Source organism: Talpa occidentalis, unplaced genomic scaffold (assembly GCF_014898055.3).
Source record: "Talpa occidentalis isolate TD23 unplaced genomic scaffold, MPIMG_talOcc4v2.1 talOcc4.6, whole genome shotgun sequence".
Lineage (NCBI taxonomy): Eukaryota > Metazoa > Chordata > Mammalia > Eulipotyphla > Talpidae > Talpa > Talpa occidentalis.
In genome coordinates, this window is record NW_023604972.1 from 8,624,460 (window position 1) to 8,639,167 (window position 14,708).

The 14,708-nt window shown below is 36.9% G+C and overlaps 1 long non-coding RNA gene and 1 pseudogene across 1 annotated transcript; both read right to left on the minus strand.

Annotated features, from left to right (window-relative positions):
- Positions 1 to 351: 351 nt before the first annotated feature.
- LOC119261304 (annexin A2-like) lies at positions 352 to 1,672 on the minus strand (annotated as a pseudogene).
- A 1,010-nt stretch (positions 1,673 to 2,682) lies between these two features.
- Positions 2,683 to 13,723, minus strand: LOC119260564 (uncharacterized). The gene is made up of 3 exons (XR_005128748.2): positions 13,685 to 13,723; positions 3,975 to 4,017; positions 2,683 to 3,303 (listed from the first exon to the last, which is right to left on the minus strand). It is a non-coding gene; the product is annotated as an uncharacterized LOC119260564 (long non-coding RNA).
- Positions 13,724 to 14,708: the final 985 nt, after the last annotated feature.

The following is a 14,708-nucleotide window of genomic DNA, read 5'->3' on the forward strand; positions in this document are numbered from 1 at the left end:
CCCTAAATCTGACCCTGAACTACATTGATCAGAGAATCTTCTTCCTTTCCAACTTAGCCTTTGTGCTCAAAGATAATATCACTTTTCAAATTTTGTGTCCAGTAGAATAGTTCACCAAAATAAGGGCAAAAATCTGAGAGAGTCTGATTTTAAAGAGAGATTAAAGCAGTGGACAGCAGGACCCTTGTTGGAACCTCACTTTCCTGGATCCCATCTTAACCCCACTCAGTCCCTACAGGTGATATTTTAAAAATCTGGCTTCTGTCACCCCTCTAGTTTCATGGTTTAGTTATACTAAAATGCAAACTACTATTTTCATGTCCATAGTAAAAATTCAGTTTATTCATCTGTTTAGGACACAGCACACCAGGGGCTAAGTGTTTTACATCGTAGATTTCTCTTCCAACTTCTTGGAATGCTCATTTCTTTGCCTGAAAGGGGAGGCTGGGTTGGGAAAGGCAGACTATGCTTAGGCTGCTGAAATAAGGAGGGGCACAATGCTAAGATCCTCTTTACAGGGAGGGGCACAGTGCCTATTAGCATAGCCTGATTTCTGGAAGTGTTAACTGAAAGCCTAGAGCTGAAGCAGCCTCCAGCACACAGGCACAGCAGCACCTTCTGGTAGTCACCCCTGGTGTCTTGCTGGATGTAGGAGTGGGGTGTAGGTATAGAAGGATTTGCTGTAATTTTCCTTGATCCTCTTGATTCTCAATATTTCTGCTTCATTCACTGCAGGAGATCATGGTTCTAATCAGGACCTTAGGGCGAGGGGCTGCGCCATTCAAGGCATCATATATTCGGTTAGTAAAATGCTGGGGCTTGTTCCTAGTACACTGGACTAGGTTCAGGAAAGTATTTTCTCAGTCTCCTTTGACCTCCTTCCTGATGCTCTACTCCGTGTCATAAGGGCTGTAGCTCTTGTACATGTCAAATACTTTCTGGAGGTTACACCACTCCGTTTGGTCAGGATGCTGATCTACTTGGAGACGTCTGTTCCTTTCCTCTTTACTCCAGAATCACAGAGATGCCAGGCATCTTGTCAATCAGTTCATAATCAATGACAGAGCCCTCCTCTGCCCTTCTACCCTTTGTGAGGACAACCATCAGCTCGTGGAAGTCACCAGAAGTGTTGGAAATGGCATCTTTCTCCAGATCTGTCTTGTACATATCCTTGTGGACTCTGTTAATTTCTTGCAGCTCCTGGTTTGTTCTCAAGCAAATGAGGACACCTCCCTTCTCAGGCCCTTCACAGAGGCTTTCAGCGCTGAAGCATCATGCTGAGCAGGTGTTTTCAATATGCCCCAAATCACCGTCTACAGGTGGCTCGACAAGGCTGACTTCGGTGCTAATGCAAGTTCCTTTTTGGTCTTTGTCTGGTAGGTGAAGGCAATATCCTGTCTGTTCACTGTGGTGGTTGGTCCCAATGTTGACTGCATTACCTCATCCTCAGCTTTGCTCTTGATGGCTCAATGTTGAAAGCATCCCACTCAGCCTCGACATTGGTGCAGGCTTTGACTGACCTGTATGCACTTGGTGGAGCATGATCTCCCTCCAAACTGAGCTTGCACAGAATTTAATGAACAGTGAGACATTTTGAAAGAAACTGGGTGGGGAGGGCTGCACGAGTTCCCAGATGTGGAGCTGCAAATGACTTTTCAAAGATACTGCACATTTTCTTATCTTGGTTCCTCGAGGTGAGATATATTTTTCCCGTATTCATTGGATTAATTATTCTGTTAAAAAAATTATTATTCTATTGACTCCTATTCGTTCTTCAGTTCACATATCATTTCTTTCTAAAAGTTTTCTCTCTAAGGCTGGGTTAACTATCCCTATATAATGCTCTCTCACACCTCATATCTGTTCCCAAAATATTTGTTATATAAATTCTAAGTTCAATGTCCTAACTTTTTGTTTAGGTTAGCATTTGAGATACATTTTAAAAGAATCACCAAATCAATGAAAGACAAGTGAAAGAGCAAACAAAGACCCTCCTTACCAACAAATCTATAATCCTTTAACCTGGAATTTCACTTCTAGGACATTTTCTTATGAAAATCAGAAAACAAAGCTTTGGCAAGAAGGCATTAGTGGCAGTGTTATTATACCCACAAAACATTGAAAGCCAATGCATTTTCAAATATTAAAAAGGATGTGTGTTTGGGGTTTTATTCATCCATTAAATGTATTCATCCATTAATAGAATTCTTTCCATGAAGAGTTTATAACAACAAGGAGAATGCTCTTACTATAATTGAAATGATGAAAGTAGTCTTTTTAAAACTCTATATAAAACACTTAGTAAAATTTAAATATTAAAAAAATGACCACAGATATGGAATAAAATGGGGGAAAAACAATAAAAAATCTCAGACACCAAAATATTTTGATATTAGAGCTGTGAATAGTTATGTTTCACTTTTTTTATGTCTTACTGTATTTTAAAATATGATAAACTTGAATTACTATTTGATATTGATATTTATGAAATGATTTATTCTATTAAAATACTTTACTAAAAATAACCCATGTTCACAAGTTCCACAACATATGTAAAAAACAAATCTGTGTCTATAATCACAACAATCGGTAGTCATACCTATGCATCTTCATGTATATTATGCATTTTAAAAGATATAAATTGATTAATGATTTAAAAATTAATCCTTTTATCTTCCTCTCCAGCAGACCCTATGTATTTCTTGTGCAGTTTAACTGACTGTAGATATAAAAGCAACACACTCTGGACAATTTCTTTACTCGCTTATAGTGGAAACATTATTTATTCCTGGCTCAGCATTGCTTCTCAGTCTCCTGAGCTGGCATCTTGATTATTCTTCGGGGACTACTGGTGTTATATATGCAGTCTCTGGGGTTTGAGTAGGGATGGACACAGGGCTCATGTTACCCCCCTCGTTTTATTCCATTGCTAGCAACAGGAATTGATTCAACAATGGGATGAGCCAAGCAGGTCAAAGTCAAAACTTCTTATGGTTGTAGTGAACCTGCCAGGAAAGTCTGCCGAGAATGACTGTCACAGAAAGCAAAGCAGAGAGATGAGCAAATAAGTGGTCAGGGAGAGGGAGATACACACAGAGAGAGAAAGAAAATTCCAGTTATTTCATTGAAGGTCTTGGATCCATGTGTGCCTGAAAAAATTTTGAGATATGACATTTTCTGTTTATGTTGAAATTATTATTTTGAGTTCAAGTTCTACTGCATGCAATCTGAAGATCCTTAATTCTTCATTGTTATTCAAGTGCTTTACAGATTTGTTCTTCTTCTAAGCATAAACATAACCATCTATGGAGAAAAGCAAAGAAGAATAAATTGGTAAATGTTCCTACTGGAAAAATACCTCAGAGACAGTCTACTCTGTTAAACGATCTGCCTGCATCACCCTTATCACTGAAGTGTCTCTTCACACCCCCAACTTCCAGCTCACAGGTTCTAATCTATCCAACACTTAGATTTTGACATTCCTAAAATCCAGTATTTGATTACATTCTTAACTCATGTAGAATATTTTTCTTCTTTCATGAGGCGTATTTTTTGCCATTAGTAGCTTTCTAATCTCTTCTGAGGATTGGATCCATCACTATATTTTGTTCTCTTGAAATGTATCTATCAAAACATTATTTTATTGTTGTCAATAAAATATTTTCTTTATGAAATAAATATTTTCCACATTTACTTGTAGAATTAAATGGGAATTATCGGAGCCGAAGATCTCGTTTTTTTGCATAAATTTAAGCATTTGATTCTAGGCTTACAGATGATGAAAAGAGAATAAACATCCATATTCTCCAACCCAGTAAGAAACTGCTAAGAATTTAATTTGTGTCTTTTATGTTAGTTATATTTTTTCCATAAGATTATTCATTTTGTTACTTAAACAATAAATGACTTCTCAGTGAAATACCAAATGTCAGCTATTTTTCCTGCAGAATTTTAACAATAACAACAACAAATACCTTTTCCCTGGAACACTGTTGGGAGGTTCTATGGATGCTTCACCTGGGGTGAACAAGAGTAACCAAGTTTATAATAATTAATTCATAGCAGCTATTCTCTAGTGATCAAAGATTGAATCATATGCAAGTGTGGTTTTAATTTCCTCTTTTAAATGAAGAACAAGCAAAACTATAAATCACATATCCAATTCTGCCATAAATCTCGTTTGTTCCATTGCTTGCCAACAATCCAAAAGAAATATTTTATTCCTTGCATTCCTTGTCCATATCAGGTTCATTATATTTTATTCTTTCCAGTAATAACTAAGCACAGGACATGCAAACTCTGAAGTTGTTAGCAATGATTTCTCTGCTGCCCTGTAAGATCGACAGTGACAGGTAATTGGACATGCAAACAGTATTGGCTTTTCTCCGCACTGCCGTTTACATGCCTCAGGCGACAAGACACGTACAACTCTGCGTGAGCGTGTCCTATGGTGACTGGTCGTTGTAGTGGAAAAATATATAGCTATATAGCCTCCCCCAATCTTAGTTTAAGAAGTCAGATTTTCTTCCATTTTCAAACCCCCCACTACTCAACCATTAAATTCTTTTCACCAGTGCTTTGGTACTCCAAACATCCATCTATAGGATTCACTGAGAAAGAAGTCAAAAAGACTTGAAAATATCCTAAACTTTAAATTCCTAATCTTCTACAAACCATTTTTTTTTCTATAAAATCTCAATTGGTTCAGATACCAAGAGGGTTAAAATTTTGAGCAAAAATTTTAAGATATTTTTCTTTTCTCTCTCAATCCTGCTTTCCTTTTTACAAGCTTATGTGTAATTTTCTCTTTGTTTGTAGTTTCAAATGTTTGATATATTTTTGTGGGTGCATAGCTTTTGCTAAAGAACAACGCTGACTTTTGTAATAGCCTAATAGTAGATAGAGAAGATAATTTTTCCCTCTCTCCCAAACAATGGTTTTGCCCTAGTCACATATTGATATGCTAACTTAGAAGCACAGTGTTGCTAGAATAATGAAAAACGTATGCAGGTTGTCTTTATTCTTTAGATTTAGGCCAGTGTAACTGAGCAAAGAATCAGGACTTTGATGTGAATGTGGTATAATTTGTATACATTGATCATAAAATTGAAAGTCAGAGGCATTCAAGAAAGATTGTAACTCGGGGCCTCCCTGGTGGTGCAAGGGGTTAAAACACAGCACTATGAAGCTATCTGCAGCCACTGCAGCATGAGTTTGATCCCTGGCCAGGGGGGTGACCTACATGGCGCAGCTGACCTCTCTGTCTCACCCGCTGCTCCCTTCAGCAGTGTACCTCAGTAGATCTGTTTTTCTGCTCCCCACTCTGTATCTGGTGAATCCTCTCACCCCCCATCTCACCCCAGCTCTTGTGTGCATAAATAAATAAATCTTTAAAAAAGAAAGAAAGATCATAACTCATTTTAAATTTGTATATGGTATTAGATCCCTGAAGCCATAGCTCATCACTTTGTAGGCATGGAAGCAACTTTCAAAAAGGAGTCCAGTCACAGCTTGCTATAGTCATCTCCGCCTCTTTGTTTTGTCCTATTGGGTAAATCACCTGCTTGAAGTCTCTTTGGGATTCCTTCAGGGAACATGGTCTTGTCTCCTCAATTACCCTCAAGAAAAATATCGGATGTTATGGGCATTTATTTGCTAGGATAATTGAGTTTATTTGAAAGAACACTGAAGCAAAAGTAGAATTGTGTGGGTCAACTATTTGCATTTATCCTATTACTGGGGACAAATTGCTCAATAAAGAGTCCTATCTCTGGGCTCTATTTCCTAAAGTACAAAATGAGGGATTTTAAGAAGTGGAAGGCTACTTTTCTTTCATGTTATAATAAACTATGATAAGTGTTTTTCCTCTCCTGGTGCTGAGAAGCAGGCTGAGGCAAATTCGAGATGAGCAAATGCACATCTCGGGTGAAACATGAAGTTGATAATATAAAATAACCCAAATAAAATATCAGGCAATGTTCTTGACAATATAGATCCCCCAACTCCCCCATGCCCCGCTGTGTAATCATCACAATGGCCTATCACGTTAGGTTGCATTATTAGCTGCATTTTACAAAAGAGGAAACAGAATGACAGAGAAGCAAGCAGAATAGCTTAACCAGAGTCTCACAGTCCATTACTGGTAGTATCAAGCTTGAGTCACCCAGGTAGTCTGGCCACATAGTTTATGTTCTTCAATTCTGAGCTACTCTGCTCATTTTCTCATTGACGTGTGATAGTCCCAGATCTTTATAAATGTGGTAAGTTCTTACATTGCTCAGAGGTATCTGAAAGACTGCCTCTGGCCATAATCACAGCTTCTATAATGACACTGTGCCTGCAAAGCATAATCCCAGAAGGCCCTTCTCATCGTCATACCTTTTTCACAGAAAAATAACTTGCTCCTAATGACTGAGCCACATGTTAGTGGAGACTTATCTGTGTGTTTTGGTTTGTTGCTGGTAATTCATTTTAGTCATGGGAAATGGTCTCTCTGATATTTGCTGCACTCTCATTTCCTGAACAATATGTCCTTTCTCTCCATGTGTCTCCTTTGGAAGTCCTTCCTGAGGTTTCCTGTGGTATTGTAATTATTGTGGATTTCGCGAAGTGGTTTTGTGACTTTTGAGGCTTGAGCCTGAACAAGAAAATGTTTCCCACTTCTTTCCTTCTACAGGAACAAGGAAAGGCTTGAATGATGCTAACAATAATGAGTGATAAAGAATAAGAGGGATTTTTTTTAAATCCACATACAATAAGGAGTTGAAGTGTTTATTTTCATTTTGGAAAGCTTGCTCTAGCAGCACTATAATGCATTGCAGAGGAGGCAGAGAAGGGTTAGGACCCCAAGTAGGTGGATGTGATAGAAAACCAGGTGACAAATGATAGTGAACTTACCTGATGCAGTGGCTATTGGGAGGGGGAAAAATGAGTGAATTTGAGATTTGTGAAAGAGATGAAGTTCAGAGGCCTTTGCAATTGGTTGTGTTTGGGGTATATGAGGGAGAGGAAGCTGTCAAAGTTTCTAATTACATTTTCTTTTCTTTTTTTTTTTATGCCAGATACACCCATCTTTATTTTTTTTTAAATAATAAATTTTATTTTTATATTCCCCCATACAATTGCAAAAGCCCCATTCTGACCCCAATCCTTCCCTTTCCGCCCCCCACCCCCCAAAAAGTGTCTCTGGTTCATAGTTTTTTGTTGATTTTGATTTTCACTTTCTTATATTCATTTTCCTGGTCCCTTATTTACATTTTCTAACTTCAGAATTGGGAGGGTGATAAGTAAATTACTTCAACTCTCTGAGCCTCAGTGTCTTCATATGTGAAGAGCTCCATCCCCCCTTGATTATGGATTATCCCAGTGAAAGGATGCAAAAGCACCCAGCACAGAGCCAGACATAGGTAATACTTATTGAAGAGAAAAGGTTATTATTTGTGAGCCATTGAAAAGGAAGTTATTACTTTACCCTGGACATGTAAGAGGCAGGAAAATGTTTCCAAAACTAAGAGAAGAAAAGCAAGACACAAAGTGCATGACTGAATCGATTCTTCTCTGTAATCTTAGCAGCCAGAACATTAGTGGTCAGAAGTAATTTCATTTCATGTCAAGTAGACACTTGGTCATACAGTGCTCATAAGATTTTGAGATACTTTAAGTCTGACCCAACAAATGGCCATGCTTACACCACCAAGGTTTGCAAGGACATCCCAACCTAGGTCTCTGTATTCACAATCTCTCCATCATTATCTGCATCTGGAAGGCCAGGAGCATGCTCATTCTTCCCTGTGTCTGCAGACTGAGATGCAAATGAGCCCCAAGGGAACAGTAGAAGATATTTGCAAAAGATTGCAGAGCTAAGATCACCTTGGTCTCTAAACAACTTTAAAGAGAAAAAGTTGGCATGCCTAGCTGCTCACCCATACCATTCTTTGAGGAAAAAAAAAATAACTTGTATGTCAAAATACTAACATGATTAAGGTTTATTTTGTTATAGCCACTAGCTATTCTAATGTAGTATACATCTTACTAATTATATACCTTTTTTTTTTTTTTTTTGGCTTCCTCTCCCAGCTCCACCCAAGGAATCCTCCTCCTAGATTCCCTTGAGAGTCCTACCTTCAGATATCTTGGTATAAGAGAAGACTACACTCCTAATTGTTTAAGCTACTATTACTTGGATTTTTCTGTTACCAGAAGCCAAGAGCACTCTTAGTATTCCAGCAGTGAGATAGCAAAAAAAAAAAAAAAAAAATCAATCTCAAATATGGAATTATATAGGCTAAGTCTTGGTTATGTCAAACAGAATTTACCTCATTTAATTGTGTTAAGCAAGTGTCAGGCTTGTTGAAACAGGAAGGACAATTACAATAGCCTTGCTGCTTTTCTAGAAATTTAGCTTTGTAATCAAAATGCCTGTGATATCTGTGTATAACAATCTGAAATTACTGGAAGTCTAAATTAAACAGTGTTAAACCTGGCATTTTATAGGGCTTAGTTTATTATTAAGAAAAGGTTCTACCATTTCTCTGGGAATGCTAGGAATTTTGCTTCCCTAATTTTTCTCTTTCTACAATAAATAAAATATTGGCCAAATAAAATAATGTGTGCTTAACATACCTAGTATAAACATTATATGTAGCTGTACTTTTGGCAAAAGTTAAATTAAGACTGGTACAGCAATTTAAAGGCTTATAAGTTCATATTCAGAAAGTTGCTTTCCAAAACAAGGCCCCAAATTACCTTATTGAGCTATCATTAGCCTCTTCCTCTTGGGCAGAAACAACAGAGAAAAACTTCAGCCAATTGACTTTTCTCGTTTAGATTCAGTTAAATGTTTATATATATATATATATATATATATATATTCAGTGCCAGGTAAGTAAAAAATGGAGAAATTATCTAATCTATATAGATTTCAAAAGGCTTTGAAAATTGTCTGTGTTTTCCCCTAGTAGAAATAATCCCTTGCAGTTTACAAGCTTAGTTAATGCTGGTTGCATTTCTGAATGGATCTCTGGTTGCAGAGATTAATTTATTATAGGAATTAATTAAGAGATTAATTTATTATAGAAATATAATTTCTACAGATGAATTTATCATAGAAATTTCTTAGTAATTATTTAACCATTTATTAGCATTTTATTCACTGAATTAAACAGTACTACCAAGCACCCACTCTAGGACAATTCTATTTAACAGCCTTATTCTGAGCAGAGAGCTTGGGTTGTGGGAAGTACAATGATTCCAAAGTCAGACATTCCTAGTGCAGAGCTCAGGACGGCTCTTCATTTTTTGTGTGACTTGAGCAATTTAATTAAGACTGACTCTCCATTCTGCCCTTTTTCCTTTTTTCTCGTATTGTGGATTTGGCTCAAGGGCAAGGCAAGAGGGCACACAGGAAATGGCTAACTCTGTTTCTAGACCAGAGGAGAATCTCTGGACATGGGATTTGTTCTTTGTAGAAAGTTCCAAGGTCATTGCATGGGTCACAGGATAAGGCACCATCTAAGAAGGCAATTATATCGGCAGTGGTGAGGGTGTGGAGACAAGGTGAGGGAGGGGGGTAGACAAAGAATCATGGATAACATGACTTATGAACTGAGCGCTGAAAAAAGAATTTTACCTGAACATGGATGTGTCTCCCATTGCACTTGTAAGAAGAAATCTCTCTCTACTTCTCACACACCAGAGTGATAGATCTTTCAATATTAACTGCACATCAGCTTCGTTAATGTACTGGATGATTTGAGTTCTTCCTTATTATCCCTTATTATTTGCTGTCTTGCCCAATTTAACCTCATCCATCTGAAAGCTGGGAAATTGTGTTTAGATTCTTTTTCATTGTTGTTTGGGTTAAGCAGGCTTGAAAGTGTTGAATCCTTAATGACCCATCTTCATTATGTGAGGAAATTGCATCATGCAATGTACCAGCTTGGCATTTAACCTTAAATTTTAACTCCATTATTTAGTCATTAACCGTATGTGTTATTTGACCCCCTTTCTTAGGATGATCAGTGGAGGCTCATTCCTGCATTATTGTAGGATATATTAAATTAAATTCAACAAAATTCCCAAGTGCCCATCATGGTTCCCAGGTGATTTACCTATTCATCTTTGTATCCCCAAATCTACCACAGTACCTAGTATAATTTAGCCATAAATATGCTTAATAAGTAAGGGATAGGGACTTTAGAAGATATCAAGATAAATTAGATGTGATTTCATACTCAGAAATTTAAAAAACAATAATTATGAGGTATCATAGACCTATTGGACGACTGTGACAATAGTACCAATTTGGGTGGCTTAAGGATGCTTGGAATTCCAAGATTAGCAGATTTGATATCTTGTGAAGGTCTCTTACCTCCTTGTGATAGCCTTTTTCCTATAGCAACTCATAGCAGAAGAGCATTGGTAACTCTGTTGGGTCTCATTTATAAAGCCACTAATCCCATTCATGACAACTCCACCCTCATGATCTAAGCACCTCCCAAAGCCCCCTCCTGTAAGAACATCTCAATGGGCTGTTATTTGTAATTGGAAACAAACTAATGGCTTAACAATATGTGGGTGATTAATTTGGATATTTTGTGATGGAATAGTATACATCTGCTACAAATACACCACATGAAATATTGGGTTTCACAGTTCCAAGTCTGTGGTTGACCAGCTGGCTAGACCCAGCCTGCAGGTGCTCAGATCCCAAGGACAAGCAATTACCAACAGGTTGGGGACTGGGCCTCACAGTCCTAAGTGACCCAACTTTGGCCAGCCCTATTTATCTGGGCATTTACCCAGAGATGATGGGATATTATATTGGAAGACTATAATCCTTTCTTGTCTTTCTATGTACACTATCCTATTAAATTCTTTCACATTAGGAGTATGCTTTCTCTTTATGTGGCAGATGGCAGAACCTACTTAGAGTATATATGTTAGGGGATCCTGGGTTACCCCTCATTCTGCACACTAGCAGATGAAGTGGATTTTGAGGAATCAAGAAACAGGACCACTGTCAAATATGATTTTCTAGTTTGGATTTTAAATTTTGTTTTACACACTTGGTAGCCACTCTTGAATTAATTTAAACAAGGCTAAAGAAAAAAAAATTGCTAAAACATTTTCAACATATGAAACCTATTGAAATATTTCGTAACTAGTAAAAATGCAATCAGTGGGGAAGAATGGTCCCCTAACATTGTAAACTTATGTAAGCAGCACAAGAGAAAAGTACCAAATGAATCATGTAAATAATTCTAAAAAATTAAAAAACCTAGATGTGGGACCTCTTTTTTTATTGTATTTTCAAAACTGTCCATGAGCTTTTCTGTGCTTTCTTTATGCTTTATTTCCATATTCCATATAGGCACTTGATTTTTGTGAAGTATTGCCTCATTCTGTTCCATGAAGTTGTATTTACTCAGAGATGAAATACTCATTTTGAATTGACTCCCAAAGAGAGATGACATCATTCACCCTCTGAATATCGACCCACTGAGTCTAGCAGTGGTTCGGGATGACTGACTTTGTGTCAGTCGCTCGTTCACATTTCATACCCCCTTTACATGTCAGAGAAAACTTTTATGTGATAAGAAAACTTAACCACATAATAACGCACAGGAAATCATCAATTAGCAGAGGTAATATTATCTTAAAATACTATTTACAATAAATGAAGCTCTATGAAGAATCTGACCTTTTGTGAAGACAAAACAGAATACAATAAGCAGGAATGATTCCCCCTAGATCTTAACATGCTGGCCTGATTTTACCAGATGTTTTTATTTTAGTGATTTTTTTTGTTCCACATAAATGACAATATTTTTCTCCAACTGCAAAAGAATGAATATTCATGGAAAAAATAGGTTGTGAAACATCACATTTGGCATTTCTGCTCAGTGCCAAGATTTAGTGATGTGGTGGGAAAGTTACAAATTATTAATGTGCTCATTCCATTGAATAAACATAAGGTTTTCCTTTTATGGGCAAAGTTTTCCCATTTCCAATTTTATCTTTAAGTTTTTTTTTTTTTTTTCATGCAACGTGTCTCTATAAACCACATATCCAACCCCAAAGCAGCTAATGATTTATATACTCCCCAGATGTTTAAAGCCACATTGTAAAAAAATGAAGTAGCAAAGAGTAGAAAGACCAAACAATTAAACCACTGGAACTGTGAATATGACACTCACTGGGAGGCTCTTATATTCCTGGTGAGTAGCATATGTTTGGGGGTTGTAAATTAGCATTACAGCCCTTTATAACTCGGGATATGCCATGACATTTTGAGATCACAGTACAAATACTGGTTTAGATGTATTCAAATAGAACTGTAGTTAAAATAATCAGGTGACAGGGTAGGAAAAACAAATCTCTAAAATAACACTATTATGGGCTATACCACAGTGTACATGAAGATTATGAACCACTCATCACACTTTCAAGAGAATGCAGAGAATGTTAAATTATCTGGAATTGTACATTTGATTAAAATATAGCTGGTATTTAAATTTTAGCATTAAGACAAATTTTGATTGCTCTGTTTAGTCAACTCTCTTTAGGGATATAGGTATCTATTAAGTAGGAGATGCTTATGATTTTATAATGACAGACAAAAGATGATAGTAAGGGGTGACGAGAGAGAGTTCATTTTTCATAAAGAAACCTCATTGAATAGCATTATCTTACTGCATCAAAGATTCATGTCAGGGTGCAGTGTCATCACAAAAAAAAAAAAAAAAAAGCTTGGCTGATTCATAGTAATTAAACACAGAAAAGAAAGAACCACATAAAGCCACCAATTAATTCAACTCAGAAGGGACATTCCTTCCAAATATCTCTCATTCAGGGAATTCCCATCCTCGTTGATAGTTCATGAAGCTGCATTATTATATAGTTGCAATGTTGCCTGGGGGGCAAAGAAACAATAGCAAGTTGTGGGTTTGGCTAGCTGAGGAGGTAGTTCTCTGCTCAGACTGGAAAATAGAACTCGTTTTGGACGCTGCTGGGCTGGATGAAATTATTCACTGAGTGGCTCTTTCCCTTGATGTTCCAGGCAACCTTAACTTTTTTTAAAAAATATTTATTTATTTATACACGCACAGGGCACAGTCAGAAGCATGGGAGGGTGAGAGAATTCACCAGAGCCAGAGCGGGGAGCAGAACAGGCAGACTGATGAAATACACTGCTGAGGGGAGCAGCGGGTGGCAGGAGAGGTTTACGCTCCATGTGGGACCCTCACCCAGTGGCCAGGGATCGAACCGGCGCTGCAGAGGCTGCGGGCTGCTTCACAACCCAGTGCTCAACTGCTGCGCCACCGGGGAGGCCCGCAACTATGACTTTTAATTCAGTCTTTTTCCAGTGTAACTTATGTTTGCTACCTTAAAATTTAAATCCCAGTCCAGTTATGTCACTTTTAAGTCATCCTTCTATCTGTGTTAATTGTATTTTGGAGGTTCCCAGTAGTTTTAAGCCAGACATCATTCAAAATCCTAGAGAATCATTTCATTTACTTTTTAAATATGTTACTCGCTTTTGTCTGGGTTGCTTGTCTTTCCTTTCAGAAACTACCCATTTACTTCTCTTCCTTCATGGGTCTCTCATTTTTCTATGTCTGTTTCTTAATAATAATGCTACTCATGATAATTAAAATTTACTGTCAAATTACTGGCTACTCACATGTCACAGCAACTCTGGTACGGATGGAGCCAGGATCTGAAATCATGCTTCTATGACCCAGAAGCCTGTGAATGGTCATTGGATAAACAGAAGTAAACACAACTGCCATTCATCTTATAATTAGAAATGAAAATAAAAGTAGTAAATATGCTAAGAGTTAAATTAATCTTTCTTCACGAAAATAAACATATCAAATAATGCATTCACAATGAGAGGGTCTCTGGTTGCTTCTTTCAGCTGGAAATCCCAAATGCAAAACAACTTTAGGAAATCGTCCGTAGAATAACACAATAATATCATATCATCTCAATCAAAACAGTGTCCACATCTTGTAGTTTCTCAATGATAGTCTCTTGTATCTTTTTCCTGAGACATTCTTTTCTTCCACATGAATTTTATTTCAAAGTTTTCCTTCCATTTAATCCTCAGCTTTCCACTCTTCCTCTCATGGCTAACAGATTCCTTTGCTCCTACTTATCGTTCATGGAAACATAAGTGAATGGTAAAGGGCAACCTAATTGCTCATATTAAATCTAACCTTTTGCAACAAATGAATTTTGTCTCAAGTTCTGAGATATATGAGAGATTTTAAATATTTCCATTGAATGAAATAAAGCACATTCTTTATAAACTGTGAAGTCCAAGATACTGAAAGCAGACTAATGGTTTATTTTTCAAAAAGGAGGTTAAGATAGATTAAAAAGAAAGGTGAGAAGTTTACTACCAAATCAAGGTAAAATTATAATCGACTTTATAAATTTTATTTTATATGTAAAATTTAATTTGTTATATAAATTTAAATATTAACATGCTAGTAAACACTAAAATTAAGTGGAAGTAGAAGATAACAAATGGACTATGGTGGAGGATTATTGGTGTGTGGTTGGTGGATGTAGCTGTAAATAAATAACTGAAGAGATGAGAACCTAAACTCCTACATCATGGCAGTCTTCTAAACCATTACCTCGATTAAAAAAAAATAAAAAACAGTAAGCAGCAAAGCAAAAAAATAGATAAAGTAAAA